General features: G+C 39.8%; 1 protein-coding gene across 1 annotated transcript in view; it reads left to right on the top strand.

Moving 5' to 3' along the window:
• EIF2AK2 (eukaryotic translation initiation factor 2 alpha kinase 2) overlaps nucleotides 1-25,009 on the top strand; it is a 517,665-nt gene that overhangs the window by 422,922 nt on the left and 69,734 nt on the right. The gene's annotated exons all lie outside the window — the stretch shown is intronic.

Here is a 25,009-nt window from a genome sequence, read left to right as displayed (position 1 = left end):
GAACTTTCCTGGATTAAGGTAGGCCACCCCTTGGCCACCGTGAAGCAAATTAAGATTGGAAAAGCCGTTTGGCACAGTGGCGGGTTTCTTACCGCCACGCTGTACATAGTTTCATATCATTCCTCCCCAGCTACGTACTAACTTCTCTTCCTGTTCTAATACAATGGCAATGTTTAACATTAATGATCCACGCTCCAACTTAAGCATGTTACTTGAATTAAGAGCTGTACTTATGCCTGGATTAGACCAACTTCTAACGTCCTGCACGGAGCTATGTGCATTTATAAAATCAATGGATCAGCCCTCTCGACTACAAAACCCCTTACCCAGTCGCCTTGACCCCACCTCACGAAGTAAGGCAAGCGGTCTCACATCTTGTTCATTAGTGACAGTCGGCAGTTACGCAACTTCAGCTACTACACTAATAAGAGACAAGACAGTGACACTGAAGACTGGAGGGAACCCCTGCCCGGATTTGTCGGCACCTACTGAGAAAGCACTTCACAAGCCAAGGAAAGGCTTACTGACTCCCCCACTACCTTCTATGACAATTAATTCAGACACCGACATGGATCTCAGACCACAGCGGGAGGTGGAAACCGCTGGTAACACTTCATCATATGCAATGGCGGCGGAGGTTTTTATTAACCCGCAATACAAGTGCACCACCACATATGGCCTCCCACAAGATGATCTTGCACACAGCGTTGTAAGCACACCTGCACGATCGACTGTCGATCTCAGAACTATCATACTGATTGCTGAGGATATGGAACCTGCAGAGAGGAAACGGCACGGTACGGACTTGCGAGTTCAAGGTTGTTCCCGTCCCCGCAAGAAACATTACAGGTGGAAGCAGGAGACGACCCGGATAGCTAAGGGTGTTGGCTAAACTGCAATCCATTTCTTTACTTCATAAGAGACTTGCCACCTTTTGGTCTCAAATCATACAACGTAACTCTGAACAGAACCATATGATTTGTGCCGGTCACTGCTTCCTTAGTGGCTGTGTAACTTATCCTTTGTTAATGTTTTTCTACCTTCTTCATGGTTTTATTTTTACGTGATTATTTAGTTATTCCTGTTAGCCTACATTCATCCCTCCTCGTTTAGTATTTATTATTTCTATCTTTGGCACTGGGTATCATACTCATTTAGATAATGCATTAGACAATGTGATTTACATTGCACCATATTTCAAGATCCAAATCTGATATTTCACGCAAGCAAAATTAACATGCTACAAATTGCACACTTCTTACATGAGTCACCACTGGTAACTAAAGACGTTTAATGGACTTAACATGTGACTTACTCTTAGGACTCACTGAAAGCTTGAGTTATTGTCTTTGGATATCCTATCCCGGTTTAGATATTGGTCTAAACAAGATTTTCTCATTTTACTGACCATTAGAAACCTATACCCAAGAGCAGAGGAGAAAAATACAAAAAGAAAATCCACTTTTGTTAAGAAGGTTGATAGGACTTAGTAAGGTCTTGGTTGTTTTTGTTCCTTTTTATTTTATAGTATTTGTTTACACTTGGCAAAAAAACCCACTTAGATGTGCTATAGGTTGTTATTTTTACTCCTGAAACCCACACTATATCTTGTCTGAAGAGAAAAATCTAGTGCTTCATATGAGCACAATTCTTAGGCTGCAAATTGTATGTGACTTATATAGAACACCACTCCCCTCAAAGAACTACCAACTGATTTAGTCAACTTGTGACTTATAGTAAACCCTTAATGGGTTCTCTGCATTTCTGTCTCTATGCAGACTATCTTAAGCCACTTCTAGCAGATGCCAGAAAAAGTATGTGCATATCTCTCTACTATTGGTATCTAGTTGGTATTAAACATGATGAGTCCAACATGATGTTATTGTATGTATTTTCATTATTCCGTAACATATGGCTAACACAACACAACTAGGGAATCTTTAATGGGACCTTAAGTCTTTTATCCCATCTAAGCGACATTAAGCTATTTCATGTCATTTCTATATAACCAAAATGCCCAGAATGATGGGGGTCACTATGACACTATGAATCTATAGATTTCTGCAAAGGTTATTTACTTGAATAATAACTAGCAGTATATGCCCAAGTGTAAACGCTTACTTTCATTTAGTTAGTGTAGTTAAGTTGAAACGTTTTATAATTTAAAAAAAAAGATAAAATCCCAACAGTGTAGACATTTAAAATATTTAGCGGGTCATAATTAAGATCTGAATATAGTATGTGTTTATAAAATGAGCATGGCCTTATTGAAACTGTAAATATCTTAATTCGTATCATGACCAATGTATTATTGTTTGTCTTTTTTTTCTACCCTGTGTGGTATAACATGTTTTATGTATGTCTGCATGTTGGATATAAATAAAAGTTTAAAAAAATAAATAAATAAATAAATGCAAATAATGGTCTCTCTATTTATTTAAAACACAAATAAACAAATCAATGATACAGAGTCCATGACGTCATTCCAATTACTACTCCTCCTGCTGGCCAGGAGTGAATATCCCACTAGTAATTGAAATGACGCCGTGGGATCTCCAAGTCCGGAAAGAAAGACATTTTTCAGGTAAGCATAATTTTTTTTTTTTTACTTGGTTCCATCCCCTCTCCAAGATGTCCCATTTTATAAATGCAAATATTCCAAAATCCAAACCTTTTTCTGGTCCCAAGCAGTTTGGATAAAGGGGTTTCTTACTGTAATGCATTCTAAAAAGTGTAGCTATCTCTATTAGATGCAGATACTTTACTTGCTAGAGAGATAAAGCAATCTACCTGCATCAGATATGATTGATTGAGGTTTTTTTCTTTCATAATTCAGACAGAGCATGCGATTTTAAACAACTTTCCAGTTTACTTCTATTATCAAATTTGCTCCATTTCTCCAACATAGGTGTGTCCGGTCCACGGCGTCATCCTTACTTGTGGGATATTCTCTTCCCCAACAGGAAATGGCAAAGAGCCCAGCAAAGCTGGTCACATGATCCCTCCTAGGCTCCGCCTACCCCAGTCATTCTCTTTGCCGTTGTACAGGCAACATCTCCACGGAGATGGCTTAGAGTTTTTTAGTGTTTAACTGTAGTTTTTATTATTCAATCAAGAGTTTGTTATTTTGAAATAGTGCTGGTATGTACTATTTACTCAGAAACAGAAAAGAGATGAAGATTTCTGTTTGTATGAGGAAAATGATTTTAGCAACCGTAACTAAAATCCATGGCTGTTCCACACAGGACTGTTGAGAGCAATTAACTTCAGTTGGGGGAACAGTGTGCAGTCTCTTGCTGCTTGAGGTATGACACATTCTAACAAGACGATGTAATGCTGGAAGCTGTCATTTTCCCTATGGGATCCGGTAAGCCATGTTTATTACGATCATAAATAAGGGCTTCACAAGGGCTTATTAAGACTGTAGACTGTTTCTGGGCTAAATCGATTCATTATTAACACATATTTAGCCTTGAGGAATCATTTTATCTGGGTATTTTGATATAATAATATCGGCAGGCACTGTATTAGACACCTTATTCCTTAGGGGCTTTCCCAAAGCTTAAGCAGAGCCTCATTTTCGCGCCGGTGTGGCGCACTTGTTTTTGAGAGGCATGGCATGCAGTCGCATGTGAGAGGAGCTCTGATACTTAGAAAAGACTTTCTGAAGGCGTCATTTGGTATCGTATTCCCCTTTGGGCTTGGTTGGGTCTCAGCAAAGCAGATACCAGGGACTGTAAAGGGGTTAAAGCTTAAAACGGCTCCGGTTCCGTTATTTTAAGGGTTAAAGCTTCCAAATTTGGTGTGCAATACTTTTAAGGCTTTAAGACACTGTGGTGAAAATTTGGTGAATTTTGAACAATTCCTTCATGTTTTTTCGCAATTGCAGTAATAAAGTGTGTTCAGTTTAAAATTTAAAGTGACAGTAACGGTTTTATTTTAAAACGTTTTTTGTACTTTGTTATCAAGTTTATGCCTGTTTAACATGTCTGAACTACCAGATAGACTGTGTTCTGAATGTGGGGAAGCCAGGATTCCTATTCATTTAAATAAATGTGATTTATGTGATAATGACAATGATGCCCAAGATGATTCCTCAAGTGAGGGGAGTAAGCATGGTACTGCATCATTCCCTCCTTCGTCTACACGAGTCTTGCCCACTCAGGAGGCCCCTAGTACATCTAGCGCGCCAATACTCCTTACTATGCAACAATTAACGGCTGTAATGGATAATTCTGTCAAAAACATTTTAGCCAAAATGAACCCTTGTCAGCGTAAGCGTGGCTGCTCTGTTTTAGATACTGAAGAGCATGACGACGCTGATATTAATATCTCTGAAGGGCCCCTAACCCAGTCTGATGGGGCCAGGGAGGTTTTGTCTGAGGGAGAAATTACTGATTCAGGGAACATTTCTCAACAGGCTGAACCTGATGTGATTGCATTTAAATTTAAGTTGGAACATCTCCGCATTCTGCTTAAGGAGGTATTATCCACTCTGGATGATTGTGAAAAGTTGGTCATCCCAGAGAAACTATGTAAAATGGACAAGTTCCTAGAGGTGCCGGGGCTCCCAGAAGTTTTTCCTATACCCAAGCGGGTGGCGGACATTGTTAATAAAGAATGGGAAAGGCCCGGTATTCCTTTCGTCCCTCCCCCCATATTTAAAAAATTGTTTCCTATGGTCGACCCCAGAAAGGACTTATGGCAGACAGTCCCCAAGGTCGAGGGAGCGGTTTCCACTTTAAACAAACGCACCACTATACCCATAGAGGATAGTTGTGCTTTCAAAGATCCTATGGATCAGATCTCACGGTTGGAAAGTGAACGTGGAAAAGAGTTCTCTATCCCCGTCAACAAGGGTTCCCTTCTTGGGAACAATTATAGACTCCTTAGAAATGAGGATTTTTCTGACCGAGGTCAGAAAAACAAAACTTCTAGACTCTTGTCGGATACTTCATTCCGTTCCTCTTCCTTCCATAGCTCAGTGCATGGAAGTGATCGGGTTGATGGTAGCGGCAATGGACATAGTTCCTTTTGCGCGCATTCATCTAAGACCATTACAACTGTGCATGCTCAGTCAGTGGAATGGGGACTATACAGACTTGTCTCCGAAGATACAAGTAAATCAGAGGACCAGAGACTCACTCCGTTGGTGGCTGTCCCTGGACAACCTGTCACAAGGGATGACATTCCGCAGACCAGAGTGGGTCATTGTCACGACCGACGCCAGTCTGATGGGCTGGGGCGCGGTCTGGGGATCCCTGAAAGCTCAGGGTCTTTGGTCTCGGGAAGAATCTCTTCTACCGATAAATATTCTGGAACTGAGAGCGATATTCAATGCTCTCAAGGCTTGGCCTCAGCTAGCGAGGACCAAGTTCATACGGTTTCAATCAGACAACATGACAACTGTTGCGTACATCAACCATCAGGGGGGAACAAGGAGTTCCCTAGCGATGGAAGAAGTGACCAAAATTATTCTATGGGCGGAGTCTCACTCCTGCCACCTGTCTGCTATCCACATCCCAGGAGTGGAAAATTGGGAAGCGGATTTTCTGAGTCGTCAGACATTGCATCCGGGGGAGTGGGAACTCCATCCGGAAATCTTTGCCCAAGTCACTCACCTGTGGGGCATTCCAGACATGGATCTGATGGCCTCTCATCAGAACTTCAAAGTTCCTTGCTACGGGGCCAGATCCAGGGATCCCAAGGCGGCTCTAGTGGATGCACTAGTAGCACCTTGGACCTTCAAACTAGCTTATGTGTTCCCGCCATTTCCTCTCATCCCCAGGCTGGTAGCCAGGATCAATCAGGAGAGGGCGTCGGTGATCTTGATAGCTCCTGCGTGGCCACGCAGGACTTGGTATGCAGATCTGGTGAATATGTCATCGGCTCCACCTTGGAAGCTACCTTTGAGACGAGACCTTCTTGTTCAGGGTCCGTTCGAACATCCGAATCTGGTTTCACTCCAGCTGACTGCTTGGAGATTGAACGCTTGATTTTATCGAAGCGAGGATTCTCAGATTCTGTTATCGATACTCTTGTTCAGGCCAGAAAGCCTGTAACTAGAAAGATTTACCACAAAATTTGGAAAAAATATATCTGTTGGTGTGAATCTAAAGGATTCCCTTGGGACAAGGTTAAGATTCCTAGGATTCTATCCTTCCTTCAAGAAGGATTGGAAAAAGGATTATCTGCAAGTTCCCTGAAGGGACAGATTTCTGCCTTGTCGGTGTTACTTCACAAAAAGCTGGCAGCTGTGCCAGATGTTCAAGCCTTTGTTCAGGCTCTGGTTAGAATCAAGCCTGTTTACAAACCTTTGACTCCTCCTTGGAGTCTCAATTTAGTTCTTTCAGTTCTTCAGGGGGTTCCGTTTGAACCCTTACATTCCGTTGATATTAAGTTATTATCTTGGAAAGTTTTGTTTTTAGTTGCAATTTCTTCTGCTAGAAGAGTTTCAGAATTATCTGCTCTGCAGTGTTCTCCTCCTTATCTGGTGTTCCATGCAGATAAGGTGGTTTTACGTACTAAACCTGGTTTTCTTCCAAAGGTTGTTTCTAACAAAAACATTAACCAGGAGATTATCGTACCTTCTCTGTGTCCGAAACCAGTTTCAAAGAAGGAACGTTTGTTGCACAATTTGGATGTTGTTCGCGCTCTAAAATTCTATTTAGATGCTACAAAGGATTTTAGACAAACATCTTCCTTGTTTGTTGTTTATTCCGGTAAAAGGAGAGGTCAAAAAGCAACTTCTACCTCTCTCTCTTTTTGGATTAAAAGCATCATCAGATTGGCTTACGAGACTGCCGGACGGCAGCCTCCCGAAAGAATCACAGCTCATTCCACTAGGGCTGTGGCTTCCACATGGGCCTTCAAGAACGAGGCTTCTGTTGATCAGATATGTAGGGCAGCGACTTGGTCTTCACTGCACACTTTTACCAAATTTTACAAGTTTGATACTTTTGCTTCTTCTGAGGCTATTTTTGGGAGAAAGGTTTTGCAAGCCGTGGTGCCTTCCATTTAGGTGACCTGATTTGCTCCCTCCCTTCATCCGTGTCCTAAAGCTTTGGTATTGGTTCCCACAAGTAAGGATGACGCCGTGGACCGGACACACCTATGTTGGAGAAAACAGAATTTATGTTTACCTGATAAATTACTTTCTCCAACGGTGTGTCCGGTCCACGGCCCGCCCTGGTTTTTTAATCAGGTCTGATAATTTATTTTCTTTAACTACAGTCACCACGGTACCATATGGTTTCTCCTATGCAAATATTCCTCCTTAACGTCGGTCGAATGACTGGGGTAGGCGGAGCCTAGGAGGGATCATGTGACCAGCTTTGCTGGGCTCTTTGCCATTTCCTGTTGGGGAAGAGAATATCCCACAAGTAAGGATGACGCCGTGGACCGGACACACCGTTGGAGAAAGTAATTTATCAGGTAAACATAAATTCTGTTTTTCTTGCTATCCATTGTTGAAGTAGCAGCACTGCACTACTGGGAACTAGCTGAACACATCTAGTGGACCAATGACGAGGCATTTGTGTGGAGCCACCAATCAGCAGCTAGCTCCCAGTCTTGAGCCTACCTAGGTATGCTTTTCTTTTAAAGATACCAAGAGAATAAAGACAATTAGATAAAAGAATTAAATTGAAAAGTTGTTTAAAATCACATGCTCTTTTAATCATGAAAGAACACTTGGATTAAAAAGCATAACATATTTATTATATGTCCCTTTAAAGAAAACGTTTGCCAACACCTGTGGGAAGTACCTGTGACAATGTCAAAAGCAAGTCAATTAGATACTAAAGGGACATAAATGTTTACAAATAAAATGTATTAAAGTGATGGTACATTTCAGACTATAAGAATGTTGCAATGAAAAATATATTAGTTTGCAAATAAAACCACATAAAAATGTTTTTAAAGTGTATACATATTTTATAATAAAAATGTATAATCCTAATTGGTACTGTTTGTTCCTCCACCCCCTTTCATTTCCTCTTTTGGTTGGGCTGAGATGTATAGAGCAGTCAGATCCACTCTCTTCATAGGCTTTCTAAGGCCTTCAAAGGGGCTGGACTTCAAGATTGTCAAATGACACACATGTTGATTGGATGTTCACTGGATTGGTAAAAAAAAAAAAAAGTTCATCCAAGTGGTCCGGCATTACATTGCAATAGAAACATTACTATATGCACTAATTTAACTATTTCACAGATGGATTCAAAACAAAAAAGGTACACACATACTTTATTAATGGCAAATTTCCTTCTTAATATGGGAAGAGTCCACAGCTGCATTCCTTACTTGTGGGAAATACTGAACCTGGCCACTAGGAGGAGGCAAGCTGCATTCCTTACTTGTTGGAAATACTGAAACTGGCCACCAGGAGGAGGCAAAGACACCCCAGTCAAAGGCTTAAATACCTCCCCCACTTCCTCATAACCCCAGTCATTCTTTGCCTTTCGTCACAGGAGGTTGGCAGAGAATTGTCAGAAGATTTAGTGTCTTATGGAGGGTAGTACTCTTCGAGATGGGACTGGAGTTTTAAGTAGTCCTTTCAGCCTCTCAGTGAGAGCATGGATGAAAGTTAGAGCCCGGAGATGCAGGGAAAGTCTTTCTGCAAAACCGTCCCGACTCAGATTAACAGTTCCATAAGCAATCAGCGTTGACAAATTTCGCTGCCTGCTTTCTTCTCCCAAGTCCATGTCAGAAGTGACAATACTCTCTGTCATATTTGAAGGGCCGTGTTACTGTTCCATGGCATAGATTCTGGTAAGATCGTTTCATTTTTTATACATGTTGATACCGCAAGAAGACAGGGTCACAGTGTGACTTCTTTTATCTGTATAGAATCAAGGATTAATATCTCCTGAGGGGGATTATTGAACAGTGAAGAATAATCTTATATGTTTATTTGATTTTATGTTGCTTTATGTGTGAGATGTTATGGGCTTATAGGCTGTTATGGAATATATAGGTTTCACTTTGAGAGCTGTGCAGCTTACAAGATTGGCACGCTTTTTCTCATAGCAGAGACGGTCCTGCATTGCACAGTTTTCATTCCCTCTTTCCTGATCTAGTGTTTATCAGAGAGGAGTCTTAAATCTCTGTACTCTCTGGGTCATAGGAGATGGGGAATGCCCCAGCCATTGGGGTATAAGGGTGCCTTTTTTGTGAATAAAATAAGATTGTTTTATTTTCTATAGTTCTCCGCTTATTGCACTAGCGATGGAGGATTCTGTTACTTTAGAGGGTACTCCCTCTATTCCTAAAGAGTAATTCCTGTTTATATTGTGAGGAGACCTTAGATCCACCGTCTCAATTATGTTCCATATGCCTTGATAATGTGATAATATCAAACATGTTTGATACCACTGAGCCATCTAGTGAGGTGCGTACCCTACATTTTTCTCTCTCTACACATGCAGTTTCCCATATCATTGCTGATCCTCCATCAGCAGTTCAGACGGCGGTGTTTGTGGCCTTTAATGCTTTTCCTAGCCCTGCCAAGCACAAGCAAAAGGTTACATATTGCACTCCTTCCCAGAGTACATCAGATAATTTATTGGATTTAACTGAAACGGTTATCCGAGTATGAACACTCTGGGTCGGAGTATGCTGCCTCTAAACCTCCGGCTGCGGAGGAACCAAACTTTAGTTTTAGGATTTGGCGCTTTCTTCTAAAGGAAGTTTTTGGCGACTTCAGAGGTTCCAGGGGCAAATTGCCTGATGAACCTTTGATTCCTAAATTGGATAGAGTTTGAGGACAGGGTGGTACCTTATCCTTCCCGGCTCCTGTTAGATGGTGAACATTATTAAGAACGAATGGGACAGGATTGGATTCCTTTTTCCCCTTTTCTCCCTTTAACAAATTGTTCCCGGTCCTGGTCTCTCTAGGAGTTGTGAGGTTCCGTTCCTAAAAGGGATGGCGCTATCTTCGCCCTTGCTAAACGTACTACTATACCGCTTGAGGATAGCTCTTCGTTTTAGGACCCCTTGGATACAAGATGGAAACTCTGTTAAGAGAGATGTTTCAACATACGGGATATTTGTTTTTCAACCAACGGCGGCTGTTGCTGAGGTTGCTGCAGCAGTTACCTATTGGTGCGACTCCTTACGGGATTTGATCGAGGGGAAGGGTCCCCTCAATGTTCTTCAGGAAAGAATTAAGTCCTTGAGGTTGCTAATTCTTTTATCTGTGATGCTAATATGCAGATTTTAGTCTGAAATGCTATGGCTTCAGCTTTTTCTGTTCAGGCCCATCGGGCTCTGGCTGAAGTCATGGTCTGCGCATACGACTTCTAAATCTAGAGTTCTTTCCCTCCCCTTTCAGGGAATGATTTTGTTTGGTCCAGGCCTGGATTCAATTATCTCCACGGTCACAGGGGGCAAGGGTGCCCTCCTACCTCAAGAGAATATGAACTAGTCTAAGGGACAATGTTTGTACTTTTGTTTCTGATAAAGCCCATTTCTTTCATGTAATTAGCAAGAGTCCATGAGCTAGTGACGTATGGGATATACATTCCTACCAGGAGGGGCAAAGTTTCCCAAACCTCAAAATGCCTACAAATACACCCCTCACCACACCCACAATTCAGTTTTTACAAACTTTGCCTCCCGTTGAGGTGGTGAAGTAAGTTTGTGCTTGATTCTACGTTGATATGCGCCTCGCAGCAGGCTGGAGCCCGGTTTTCCTCTCAGTGTGCAGTGAATGTCAGAGGGATGTGAAGAGAGTATTGCCTATTTGAATTCAATGGTCTCCTTCTACGGGATCTATTTCATAGGTTCTCTGTTATCGGTCGTAGAGATTCATCTCTTACCTCCCTTTTCAGATCGACGATATACTCTTATGTACCATTACCTCTACTGATTCTCGTTTCAGTACTGGTTTGGCTATCTACTATATGTAGATGAGTGTCCTGGGGTAAGTAAGTCTTATTTTTTGTGACACTCTAAGCTATGGTTGGGCACTTTATTTATAAAGTTCTAAATATATGTCTTTAAACTTATATTTGCCATGATTCAGGATGATCAATATTCCTTATTTCAGACAGTCAGTTTCATTATTTGGGATAATGCATATGAATAATAATTTTTTTCTTACCTTAAAAATTCTTTCAATTGACTTTTTTCCCTTTTTTCAATTTATTGCGTCATTCTTGGCGCATACTTTTTTGGCGCAAAAAATTCTGTTTGTCATTTCCGGCGTCAAACTTGACGCCGGAAGTTGTTCGTGTTTGTGTCATTTTTTTGACGTTTTGCGCCAAAAATGTCGGCGTCACCGGATGTGGTGTCATTCTTGGCGCAAGAAATTTTAAGGCGCTAATAATGTGGGCGTCTTTTTTGGCGCTAAAAAATGTGGGCGTCATTCTTGTCTCCACCTTTTTTTCACATTATTTCAGTCTCATTTTTCATAGCTTCTGGTTGCTAGAGGCTTGTTCATTGGCATTTTTTTCCCATTCCTGTCATTTAAGGAATTTGATCAATTTTGCTTTATATGTTGTTTTTTCTTTTACATATTGCAAGATGTCTCACATTGACCCTGGATCAGAATCTACTTCTGGAAAGACGCTGCCTGATGCTGGTTCTACCAAAGTTAAGTGCATTTGCTGTAAACTTGTGGTAACTGTTCCTCCGGCTGTAGTTTGTGATGAATGTCATGTTAAGCTTGCTAATGCAGATAGTATTTCCATTAGTAATATACCATTACCTGTTGCTGTTCCTTCAACATCTAATACTCAGGATGTTCCTGTTAATATAAAAGAATTTGTTTCTAAATCTATTAGGAAGGCTATGTCTGTTATTCCTCCTTCCAGTAAACATAAAAGGTCTTTTAAAACTTCTCATTTTTCAGATGAATTTTTAAATGACCGTCATCATTCTGATTTGTCTGTTTCTGATGAGGATATTTCTGGTTCAGAGGATTCTGTCTCAGATATTGACACTGATAAATCTTCATATTTATTTAAAATGGAATTTATTCGCTCTTTACTTAAAGAAGTTTTAATCGCATTAGAGATGGAGGATTCTAGTCCTCTTGATACTAAATCTACTAAGCGTTTAAATTCGTTTTTTAAACCTCCTATAGTTATTCCAGAAGTTTTTCCTGTCCCTGATGCTATTTCTGAAGTAATTTCTAGGGAATGGAATAATCTGGGTACTTCATTTACTCCTTCTCAAAGGTTTAAGAAATTGTATCCTGTGCCATCTGACAGATTAGAATTTTGGGAAAAAATCCCTAAAGTTGATGGGGCTATCTCTACTCTTGCTAAACGTACTGCTATTCCTACAGCAGATAGTACTTCCTTTAAGGATCCTTTAGATAAGAAGATTGAATCCTTTCTAAGGAAAGCTTATTTATGTTCAGGTAATCTTCTTAGGCCTGCTATTTCTTTGGCTGATGTTGCTGCCGCTTCCACTTTTTGGTTGGAGGCTTTAGCACAACAAGTATCAGACCATAATGCTCATAGCATTGTTAAACTTCTTCAACATGCTAATAACTTTATTTGTGATGCCATCTTTGATATAATTAGAGTTGATGTCAGGTATATGTCTTTAGCTATTTTAGCTAGAAGAGCTTTATGGCTTAAAACTTGGAATGCAGATATGTCTTCTAAGTCAACTTTGCTTTCTCTTTCTTTCCAAGGTAATAAATTATTTGGTTCCCAGTTGGATTCTATTATTTCAACTGTTACCGGGGGGAAAGGAACTTTTTTGCCTCAGGACAAAAAATCTAAAGGTAAATATAGGGCTGCTAATCGTTTTCGTTCCTTTCGTCAGAATAAGGAACAGAAGCCTGACCCTTCCCCTAAAGGAACGGTTTCTGTTTGGAAACCTTCTCCAATCTGGAATAAATCCAAGCCTTTTAGAAAGTCAAAACCAGCTCCCAAGTCCACATGAAGGTGCGGCCCTCATTCCAGCACAGCTGGTAGGGGGCAGGTTACGATTTTTCAAAGACATTTGGATCAATTCGATTCACAGTTTTTGGATTCAGAGCATTGTTTCACAAGGGTACAGAATAGGTTTCAAGGTAAGGCCGCCTGCAAGGAGATTTTTTCTCTCTCGCATTCCAATAAATCCAGTGAAGGCTCAGGCATTTCTGAAATGTGTTTCAGATCTCGAGTTGGCTGGAGTAATTGTGCCAGTTCCAGTTCTGGAACAGGGTCTGGGGTTTTACTCAAATCTTTTCATTGTACCAAAGAAGGAGAATTCCTTCAGACCAGTTCTGGATTTAAAGATATTGAATTGTTATGTAAGGATACCAACATTCAAAATGGTAACTATAAGGACTATTCTGCCTTTTGTTCAGCAAGGGCATTATATGTCCACAATAGATTTACAGGATGCATATCTTCATATTCCAATTCATCCAGATCACTTTCAGTTTCTGAGATTCTCTTTTCTAGACAAGCATTACCAGTTTGTGGCCCTTCCGTTTGGCTTAGCAACAGCTCCAAGGATCTTTTCAAAGGTTCTCGGTGCCCTTCTCTCTGTAATTAGAGAACAGGGTATTGCGGTATTTCCTTATTTGGACGATATCTTGGTACTTGCTCAGTCTTCACATTCTGCAGAATCTCATACGAATCAACTTGTGTCGTTTCTTCAAAGACATGGTTGGAGGATCAATTTACCAAAGAGTTCGTTGATTCCTCAGACAAGGGTAACCTTTTTGGGTTTTCAAATAGATTCAGTGTCCATGACCTTGTCTTTCACAGAAAAGAGACGTCTGAAATTGGTTTCAGCCTGTCGAAACCTTCAGTCTCAATCATTCCCTTCGGTAGCTTTATGCATGGAAATTCTAGGTCTCATGACTGCTGCATCAGACGCGATCCTCTTTGCTCGTTTTCACATGCGACCTCTTCAGCTTTGTATGCTGAACCAATGGTGCAGGGATTATACAAAGATATCACAATTAATATCCTTAAATCCCAATGTACGACACTCTCTGACGTGGTGGATAGATCACCATCGTTTAGTCCAAGGGGCTTCTTTTGTTCGTCCAACCTGGACTGTGATCTCAACAGATGCGAGTCTGTCAGGTTGGAGAGATTACCAATCAACATTTTGGAACTCTGTGTGATTTTCAGAGCTCTTCAGTTCTGGCCTCTTCTGAAGAGAGAATCGTTTATTTGTTTTCAGACAATGTCACAACCGTGGCATATGTCAATCATCAGGGTGGGACTCACAGTCCTCAGGCTATGAAAGAAGTATCTCGGATTTTTGTATGGGCGGAATCCAGCTCCTGTCTAATCTCTGCGGTTCACATCCCAGGTGTAGACAATTGGGAAGCGGATTATCTCAGTCGCCAGACGTTACATCCGGGCGAATGGTCCCTTCACCCAGAGGTTTTTCTTCAGATTGTTCAAACTGGGGACTTCCAGAAATAGATCTGATGGCCTCTCATCTAAACAAGAAAGTTCCCAGGTATCTGTCCAGATCCAGGGATCCTCAGGCGGAGGCAGTGGACGCGTTGTCGCTTCCTTGGAATTATCATCCTGCCTATATCTTTCCGCCTCTAGTTCTTCTTCCAAAAGTGATTTCCAAAATTCTAATGGAACGTTCGTTTGTACTGCTGGTGGCTCCAGCATGGCCTCACAGGTTTTGGTATGCAGATCTCATTCGGATGGCCAGTTGCCAACCTTGGACTCTTCCGTTAAGACCAGACCTTCTATCTCAAGGCCCTTTTTTCCATCAGGATCTCAAATCATTAAATTTGAAGGTATGGAAATTGAACGCTTTATTCTTAGTCATAGAGGTTTCTCTGACTCAGTAATTAATACTATGTTACAGGCTCGTAATCTGTGTCTAGGAGGATTTATTATCGAGTCTGGAAGACTTACATTTCTTGGTGTTCTTCTCATAAATTCTCTTGGCATTCTTTTAGAATTCCTAGAATTTTACAGTTTCTTCAGGATGGTTTGGATAAAGGTTTGTCTGCAAGTTCCTTGAAAGGACAAATCTCTGCTCTTTCTGTTCTTTTTCACAGAAAGATTGCTAATCTTGCTGATATTCATTGTTTTGTACAGGCTTTGGTTCGTATCAAACCTGTCATTAAATCAATCTCTCCTCCTTGGAGTCTTAATTTGGTTCTGAGGGCTTTACAAGCCCCTCCGTTTGAACCTATGCATTCTCTGGACATTAAATTACTTTCTTGGAAAGTTCTGTTCCTTTTGGCCATCTCTTCTGCTAGAAGAGTTTCTGAGTTATCTGCTCTTTCTTGTGAATCTCCTTTTCTGATTTTTCATCAGGATAAGGCAATTTTTACCTAAGGTTGTGAATTCTAACAACATTAGTAGAGAAATTGTTGTTCCTTCATTGTGTCCTAATCCTACGAATTCAAAGGAGAGATCTTTACATTCTTTGGATGTAGTAAGAGCTTTGAAATATTATGTTGAAGCTACTAAAGATTTTCGAAAGACTTCTAGTCTATTTGTTATCTTTTCTGGGTCCAGAAAAGGTCAGAAGGCCTCCGCCATTTCTTTGGCGTCGTGGTTAAAGTCTTTAATTCATCATGCTTATGTGGAGTCGGGTAAATCCCCGCCTCAAAGAATTACGGCTCATTCTACTAGGTCAGTTTCTACTTCCTGGGCGTTTAGGAATGAAGCTTCTGTTGATCAGATTTGCAAAGCAGCAACTTGGTCTTCTTTGCATACTTTTACTAAATTCTACCATTTTGATGTGTTTTCTTCTTCTGAAGCAGTTTTTGGTAGAAAAGTACTTCAGGCAGCTGTTTCAGTTTGATTCTTCTGCTTATAATTTCAGTTTTTTTCATTATTAAGATTAAAACTTTTGTTTTGGGTTGTGGATTATTATTTTTCAGCGGAATTGGCTGTCTTTATTTTATCCCTCCCTCTCTAGTGACTCTTGCATGGAAGTTCCACATCTTGGGTATTTATTATCCCATACGTCACTAGCTCATGGACTCTTGCTAATTACATGAAAGAAAACATAATTTATGTAAGAACTTACCTGATAAATTAATTTCTTTCATATTAGCAAGAGTCCATGAGACCCACCCTTTTTTGTGGTGGTTATGATTTTTTTGTATAAAGCACAATTATTCCAATTCCTTATTTTGATACTTTCGCTCCTTTCTTATCACCCCACTTCTTGGCTATTCGTTAAACTGAATTGTGGGTGTGGTGAGGGGTGTATTTGTAGGCATTTTGAGGTTTGGGAAACTTTGCCCCCCTCCTGGTAGGAATGTATATCCCATACGTCACTAGCTCATGGACTCTTGCTAATATGAAAGAAATTAATTTATCAGGTAAGTTCTTACATAAATTATGTTTTCAGCAGTCCTCTGCTAGGCCAGAGCAAAACAAGAGCTCTTGGAAGCTGGCTCAGTCCTGGAAGAAATCCAAGCAGAGCAAGAAGCCCACCGAGTCTAAATCGGCATGTATGGGTGGTCCCCGGTCCTCTTCTGGATCGTGTAGGGGGCAGTCTGTCGCTATTTGTAGTTGCTTAGTTCAGGGATGTGCAGGATCCATGGGTCCTGGAGGTCATAGCTCAAGGTTACAAGATAGGTTTCAAGTCTCAGCCACCCAAGGGCAGATTCCTCCTCTCTCTCCGGTCTTCCTGACCAGAGAGGAGGGAAGTCTTTCTGGGGTGCATACGGGATCTGTCCTCTAATTCGGACCTGGTCTGGACTCCATCATTTCCACAGGATAAGAAGAACAGACCTAAGGGACGACAGTTGTAGAATTTTTGTTCCTTTCATTCGGACAAGTCCCAATGCTCTCAATCCTCATCCAAGCATGGGCAGCCCAAGAGTACTTCAGTCCTGGAACAAGTCCAAACAGACAAAGAAGCCCGCCAATAACAAGTCGGCATTAAGGAGCAGCCCCCGATCTGGGTTTGAATGAAGTAGGGAGCAGATTGTCGCTTTTTTCAGATGGTTGGTTTCAGGATGTTCAGGACCCTTGGGTTCTGGAGGTCGTATCTCAGAGATACCGGATAGGATTCAAGTCCCATCTGCCTAGGGGCAGATTTTTTCTCTCCAGACTGTCTACAAGACCAGAGAAGAGGACTGCCTTTTTAGGTTGTGTACGGGACCTAGTCTCTTTAGGAGTAATTATCCTGGTACCTGCATCAGAAAGAGGTCTGGGGTTCTTTTCAAACCCCTTTGTGGTTCCCAAGAAGGAGGGAACTTTTCATCCAATCCTGGACTTGAAGTGCCTCAAAAAAATTTCTATGCGTCTCATCCTTCAAGATGGAGACAGTAAGATCATTCCTTCCTTTGGTTCAGGAAGAACAGTTTGACGACCATAGACCTGAAGGATGCATACCTTCACGTTCCGATACACAGGCAACATTTTAAATTTCTGAGGTTTGCTTCACAATCTAGATGTGGTTTGTGCCTTGAAATTTTACCTTCAGGCTACTAAGGAGTTCAGACAATCTTCATCTTTGTTTGTCATCTATGCAGGTAAACGTAGGCCACTACATCTTCCTTGTCTTTCTGGTTGAGGAGAGTCATCTGCTTAGCTTATGAGACAGCGGGACAACAGCCTCCTGAGAGGATTACGGCTCATTCCACTAGAACAGTAGCTTCTTCCTGGGCTTTTAAGAACGAGGCCTCTATAGAGCAGATTTGTAAGGTGTCTACCTGGTCCTCCTTACATACTTTTTTCTAAATTTTACAAGTTTGATGTGTTTGCTTCAGCTTTCGGGAGAAAGGTTTTGCAGGCTGTGGTGCCCTTAGGCACTTAGGGTCTGCCTCCTTTTTGATCCCTCCCGTTATTCCTTCAGTGTCCAATGGAGCTTGGGTATGGTTCTACCAACAGGAATGAAGTCATGGACTCTCCCTGCCTTATGGAAGGAAAGCAAAATTTATGCTTACCAGATAAATTCCTTTCTTTCATGCAAGTGGCAAGAGTCCATGAGCTAGTGACGTATGGGATATTCATTTCTACCAGTAGGGGGAAAGGTTTCCCAAACCTCAAAATGCCTATAAATACACCTCCCACCTCACTCATACCTTAGTTTTACAAACTTTGCCTTCGTTGGAGGATGGTGAAGCAAGTTGTACTTGATTTCTTCTGTGAAAGGCGCTTCTAAGCATTTTGAAGCCCAGTTCCTCTCAAAGTACAGTATTTGAGGGATGTGAGGGAGTATTTGTCTAATGATGCCATGTTTTCACCTATGGGAAATCTATTCTAAGGCTCTCTGTAAATTTGGTTGTCGGGATTCATCTGCCACTTCCCTTTACAGATCGACATTATACTCTTCTACCATTACCTCTGCTGATGTTTTAGTACTGGTTTGGCTGTCTGCTATATGTGGATGGGTGTCTTCAGGTAAGTATATATCTTTTTTTAAGACACTCTCAGCTATGTTTGGCACTTTATATTTTTAAAGTTTTAAATATATATTGCATATATTTGCCATGAGTCAGGTCTATGTTTATTTCCCTTTGCAGTCTAACAGTTTCAGCATGGAAAATTATGTTTGGGAGAAATTTTGTAAATTTTTTCTTACCTGAGGTTCAGGCTAGTTGTAACTTTGGTCTTGCTTTTTCACATTTTTGCGGGCAAATTAGGCTTGCGATAGCGAAAAATGCTTATTTATTGCGTCATTTTTGGTGCAATTTTTTTTTGCTGCGAAGGTTGCGTTTGTTTCAGCTATAAAGAATCAGTGCAGGATTAGACCCAACTGCTAGAGTGATATTATAAACACACGCTAGCACGCTGAGAGGAAACCAGGACGTGACCCACTCAGGAATGAAACAAAAAACGTTATTATGCAGGAAAACAAAACTGTGTACTCACAGTTGATGCAGGGACACGGAACAGTTTCTAGATGAGATGAGGGAGTACAAGGTACAGAGACTTTAAAGCAGGTGGAGGATGATCCATTAGAGTGGTCAGGCAAAGCAGGGGTCAGTATCACTTTTGAGAAAACAACAATATGAGGGAAACATTTCTAAGACTCAGTATAAGCTACACCTAAAAATTACAACCTTCCTCAAGATGTAAATAATAATAATAATGAAAACAGACAATAAGGTGAGCGCTAAATTAATAGCAAATTGAGAAAATAAAATATGTGATATTATAAAAAATGTATATGACCTAATCTATAAGGTGAGCACTAAATGAGATAGTATAAAATGTAATAATTTAGGATAACTGTTATACTATATAAAGGACTAAAAGAGACCTAAAGCTCTGTTTAAAAATGTAAACAATTTAATATGCAGGTGAAGTAAATTTATATAAACATTAAAAACACTAAACCTTGCAAGGTATTAGCTAACAACTAAAATGGCATTAAGTGAGATGCAATATGTCAGGAACAATATTTTAAGAACAATATGTGCAAACAATTAAAATAACTACAATATCTAAAAAATCTATAAGATTAGAAGTGCATTTCTTGATAGGAGTACAATGCAAGTCTAAAATAATGTCTCTTAGAACGGTGGTTAAATAACCGTAAACAGTACCTTAATAGACCAGGAGCCCAAATAATCATTTTGCGAGGATGAGCAGTTATATCTTTGAACAACCGCTGATAAAAAAACAAGGCTACAAAAAGTGTTGATTTAGATGATTTTGCAAGTATAGCCTTCAACAATCGCTAATGAAAGAACAAGGCTAAAAAAATTGATTTTGATGATTTTGCAGGTAAGGTGGAGAACGTAGATCGTGTAATTCACTCCAGAGTGTGTCGTAGGAGGAAAGAGTGGCAGCTGAGTCAGCTCACAATCCAAATCTTGGGATTGGTGAGTTACTATAAGCAATAGTTTCAACAGACAGCGTCTGTAATTGAGAACTGCAATTCCAACAGATAGTGTCTGTGTGTTTTTTGATATTCCAGAAATACAGCGTTTGATAGTTTCCCACAGGTTATGAAGCAATGCAGACGCTGTAGTGACTTCTTACAGACAGCGTCTGTGTAAAACAATGGATTTCTTGACAGACAGTGTCTGTTCTAAGTTCAAGTAAACTGCGAGATCCTGCCAATCACTAAGTTAAAAGTTATTTGCGCCGAGGACTCCTAAATGCAGTGTGTTTCGGCCCAGGTGGCCTTTATCAAGACTTTTAACTTTTAAATAACACTGCATTTGCACTGCAGAGTGGTCAGGCATAGCAATGGTCAATGTCCCTTTAAGCAAGTTTAAGGATGAGGCAGCAGAGTGGTCAGGCTAAGCAATGGTCAATGTCCCTTTAAGCAGGTTTAAGGATGAGGCAGCAGAGTGGTCAGGCTAGCAATGGTCAATGTCCCTTTAAGCAGGTTTAAGGATGAGGCAGCAGAGTGGTCAGGCAAAGCAGTGGTCAATGTCCTTTTAAGCAGGTTTAAGGATGAGGCAGCAGAGTGGTCAGACAAAGCAATGGTCAATCTCCCTTTAAGCAGGTTTAAGGATGAGGCAACAGAGTGGTCAAGCCAAGCAATGGTCAAATATCCAAATAGCAGGTAGCAAAGAAAACACAGAGCCAAGAAGCAGGAACGCTATCCGATAAACGGGCACCAGAGGAAAGTCCCGTCGAAGATTTAAAGGCCGGTGACGTGTGGGGGCGTAACATAGGAAGGCTGTGACGCTGTGATACAGAGAGAGATCCGTGAGCCGCGGCAATGATCGGATCATGACAGTCATTATTTGCGTCTTTGTTGGCGCAAATTTGTTTGGTGTGAAGTTGCGCCGGTTATGACACGAAACGTGTCATTTCCTGTTAACATTGGCGCCATAAGTTTTTTTTTTCTCAGCATTTGCGTTATCTATGTTGGCGTCATTTTTGGCTCCAAAGATTTTGTTTTATTAAGTCTCTCCCTCGTTTGCTCTCTGCTTTCATTTGTTACAGAGGGCTATGATATTTGCTTTTGTTTTTCATATAAACATTTTTTCCCATTCCTGAAACTGTTATTTTGTTGAAATTGGATATTTTGTTTAAATGTTATTTTTTCTTTTTTGTTACATTTTTCAAGATATCTCAAACTGATCCTGCCTCTGATGTTACTGTGGAAACAATTCTGCCTGTACACAATTTCTACCAAAGCTAAGTGTGTATATTGTTTAATTAGCTGATTTTATTTCTTCAGCACTTATGTTTTATTATTCATACTGATAATGTTTTTTTAGTACATATACATCTACTGTTTTACCTTCACAGTATAATTTACATGATATTACTGTTGATATAAAGGATTATATTGCAAAAGATATAGAGAAGGCTATGACTGCTATTCCGCCTTCAAATTAACGTAAACAATCTCTCCTAACTTCTCATAAACCTTTAAAGTTTGTATTGATTGACAGCATACTGTAGTATTTCTGCTGATGTGGTTTTCTCTGACTCTATCCTATTTCAGAGACTGATTTTGATAAATCAAACTTTCAATTGAATGTATTCATTCTTGATTAACAAAGTATTGTTTACTTTGAGTATTGAGGAATCTAGTCCTCTTGATAACAAGAATAGCCAATGTTTAAATTCTGTTTTTTAAGCTTCTGAGGTAACTCTTGAAGTTTTTCTTATTCCGGATGCTATCTATCATATGTTTAGTAAGGAATCTAAACTTGGTGCTTCTTTTTACCCTTTTCCTAGGTTTAAAAATCTATATCCTTTACTTATGGCTAATTTAGTGTTTTTAGGTAAAAGTCCCTTAAGCTGGGCTATTTCTTCTCTTGCCAAACGTATTTCTATCCTATCAAAGATATTTCTTCTTTTAAGGATCCTTTAGATAGGATGTTTGTTTCCTATCTTAAGAGAAGCATATTTACATATTGGCCATATTTTTTCACCTGACATTTCTATGGCTAATGTTGTTGCTGTTTCAACTTTTTGGTTGGACAGTTTAGTTATCAGATCTTGATTTGTCTAAGCATTGTTCTTTTACTTCAACATGCTAATCATTTCATTTATGATGCTATATTTTATGTAATTTTATCTGATAATCTTTATTTTTAGCCATTTTTACTATAAAAGTTTTATGGCTTAAATCTCTGATATGGTGTTTAAATTTAGATTTCTATCTTATTATTTTAGGATAGTAATTTTTAAAGGTTTTCTATTGGATGTTAATACCTCCTCTATTACTGGAGGAAAGGGAGTCTTTTCTGCCCCAAGTTAAGAAATCTAAGGGTAATTTTTAAACTCCCAATTGTTTTTTCATTCCCCTAAGGCTTCTGGCTTGTATTTTAGATTTAGAATTAAACTAATTTCAGCCCCTAAGGCTGTGGCCTTTTAACCAGTTCTACTGGTGGTGGGGGTGGGGGCAGATTGAATTTATTTCAACACATTTGGACAGTTTCTGTTCAAATCAGTGGATTCAGAATATTGTTTTCTCAGGGGTATCGAATAGGTTTCAAAATAAAAACCTCCCATGGGAAGATTTTTTTTTTCCATGTCTTAACAAACCATATGAAAGCTCAGGTGTTTCTGAAATGTGTTTCAGATTTAGAGTTTTCAGGGGTGATGGTTCCAGTTCCTCTGCAGGAACGCAGTTTGGGTTTCTATTCAAATCTATTCATGTCCTAAAGAAAAAAATTGTTCAGACTAATTCTGGATCTGATTTTTTTTTTATTGTTTTGTAAGGGTCCCAACTTTCAAGATGGTGACTATAGGGACTATTCTGCCTTTCTGTTTAGCAAGGTTACTTCATGTCCACAATAGACTTACAGGACGCTTATTCTCTGAGACTCACTTTTCTAGATAAGCATTACCAATTTGTCTCTTGGTCTTTTGGGCTAGCGGCAGCTTAGAGATTCTTTTCAAAGATTCTTGGTGCCCTTCTATCTGTATTCAGAGAGCAGGGTATTGCGGTGTTTCCTTATTTGGATGATATTTGGTACTAGCTTTAATCTTTTCATTCAGCAGAATCTCACTTAATACAACTAGTGTGGTTTATTCAAGACATGGTTGGAGGATCAATTTACAATAGTGTTTCTTGATTCCTTAGACAAGAGTCACCTTTTTAGGTTTCCAGATAAATTTTAGTATATTTGGTTCTTTCTCTGATGGACTAGAGACAAATGAAGTTAATTTCACTTTGTCTAAACCTTCAGTCTCTATTTTTTTTTCCAGTGGTTATGTGCATGGAAGTTTTTGGTCTCATGACTGCAGCATCAGGTACAATTCTCTTTGCTCGTTTTCGTTTTGGGCCTCTATAGTTTTGCATGTTGCACCGTAGGTGCAGGGATTATTTTCAGTTATCACAACTGGTATACTTAAATCCCAACACTTTTTTCTCTCTGATTTGGTGATTGGACTATCACCTTATTGTTCAGGGGCCTCATTTGTTCGTCCTACCTGGACTTGGGGTTTGGAAACCTCAGGTGGCGAAGTTACGAATCAATATTTTAGAACTTCATGCTATTTTCAGGGCTTTTCAGGCGTGGCCTCTTTTGAAGAGACAACTTTTTCATTTGTTTTTTAAACAGACAATATCACAACAGCGGCATCTGCCAATCATCAAGGAGGGACTCGCAATCCTTCAGTTATGAAGGAAGTATCTTGGATACTTTCTTGGACGGAATCCAACTCTTGTCTAAATTTCTGCGATTCATATCTTAGGTATAGACAATTGGGAAGGGGATTATCACAGCCGTGAGACTTTATATCTGGGGGAGTGCTTTCCATCCATATGTGTTTTTTTCATCTTGTTCAGATGTGGGATCTTCCAGAAATAGATATGATGGTCTCTTGTCTAAACAAGAAGCTTTCCAGATACCTTTTCAGGTATGCTCTAGCAGTTTCTTAGTTTTCACCAAACTGCTTACTTTTTTCCGCCTCTGGTTCTTTTTCAAAGGGTGATCTCCAAGAACGATCTTATGTGTTTCTGATAGCACCAGCTTGGTCTCTCAGATTTTAGTATGCAGACCTTGTCAGGATGTCCAGTTGCCAGCCTTGGCCACTTCCTTTAAGGCCAGACCTTCTGTTTCAGGGGCCGTTTTTCTATCAGAATCTCAAATCTCTAAATTTGAAGGCATGGAAATTGAACGCTTAGTGCTTAGTCATAGAGGTTTCTCTGACTCGGTTATTAGCACTATGATACAGGCTCGTAAGTCTGTTTCAAGGAGAATTTTTTATCGGGTTTGGAAAACCTATATTTCATGGTGTTCAACTCATGATTATTCTTGGCATTCTTTTAGAATTCCTAGGATTTTATTGTTTCTTCAGGATGGTTTGGATAAAGGCAAATACTTTGAAAAGACAAATTTCTGCTCTTTCTGTTTTATTTTATAGAAAGAATGCTAAACTATCTAATATTCACTGTTTTGTTCAGGCTTTGATTAATATTAAACCTGTTATTAAATCTATTTCTCCTCCTTGGAGTCTCAATTTTGTTTTTTAAGATTTTACAGGCTCCTTCTTTTGAGCCTATGCATTCTCTGGATATTAAATTACTTTCTTGGAAAGTGTTATTTATTTTGGCTATCTCTTTTGCTAGAAGAGTTTCTGAATTGTATCCTCTCTCTTGTGAGTCTCCTTATCTGATTTTCCATCAAGATAAAGCTGTTTTGCGGACTTCATTTAAATATTTGCCTAAAGTTGTGAATTCTAACAACATCAATAAGGAAATTGTTGTTCCTTCTTTGTGCCCTAATCCTAAGAATACTCTTGAAAGGTTTTTGCATTCTTTGGATGTGGTAAGAGCTTTGAAATATTATGTTGAGGCTACTAAAGATTTCAGAAAGATTTCTAGTCTATTTGTTATTTTTTCTGGCTCCAGGAAAGGTCAGAAAGCCTCTGCTATTTCTCTGGCTTCTTGGTGTTGAGACTTTTGATTCACAAAGCTTATTTGGAGGTGGGGCAGTCTCCGCCTCATAGAATTACAGCTCATTCTACTAGATCTGTTGCCACTTCTTGGGCTCTCAAGAATGAAGCTTTAGTTGATAAAATTTGCAAAGCAGCAACTTGGTCTTCTTTACATACTTTTACTAAATTTTACCATTTTTATGTTTTTGCTTCTTCAGAAGCAGCCTTTGGTAGAAAGGTTCTTCAGGCAGTTGTCTCAGTTTGATTCTAATGCCTTCGATTTGCGTTTTTTTGATATTTTAAAGAAA

Source organism: Bombina bombina, chromosome 4 (genome assembly GCF_027579735.1).
Source record: "Bombina bombina isolate aBomBom1 chromosome 4, aBomBom1.pri, whole genome shotgun sequence".
NCBI lineage: Eukaryota > Metazoa > Chordata > Amphibia > Anura > Bombinatoridae > Bombina > Bombina bombina.
Note: the sequence above shows the minus strand (reverse complement) of the source record. Positions and strands in the feature narration are given on the sequence as shown.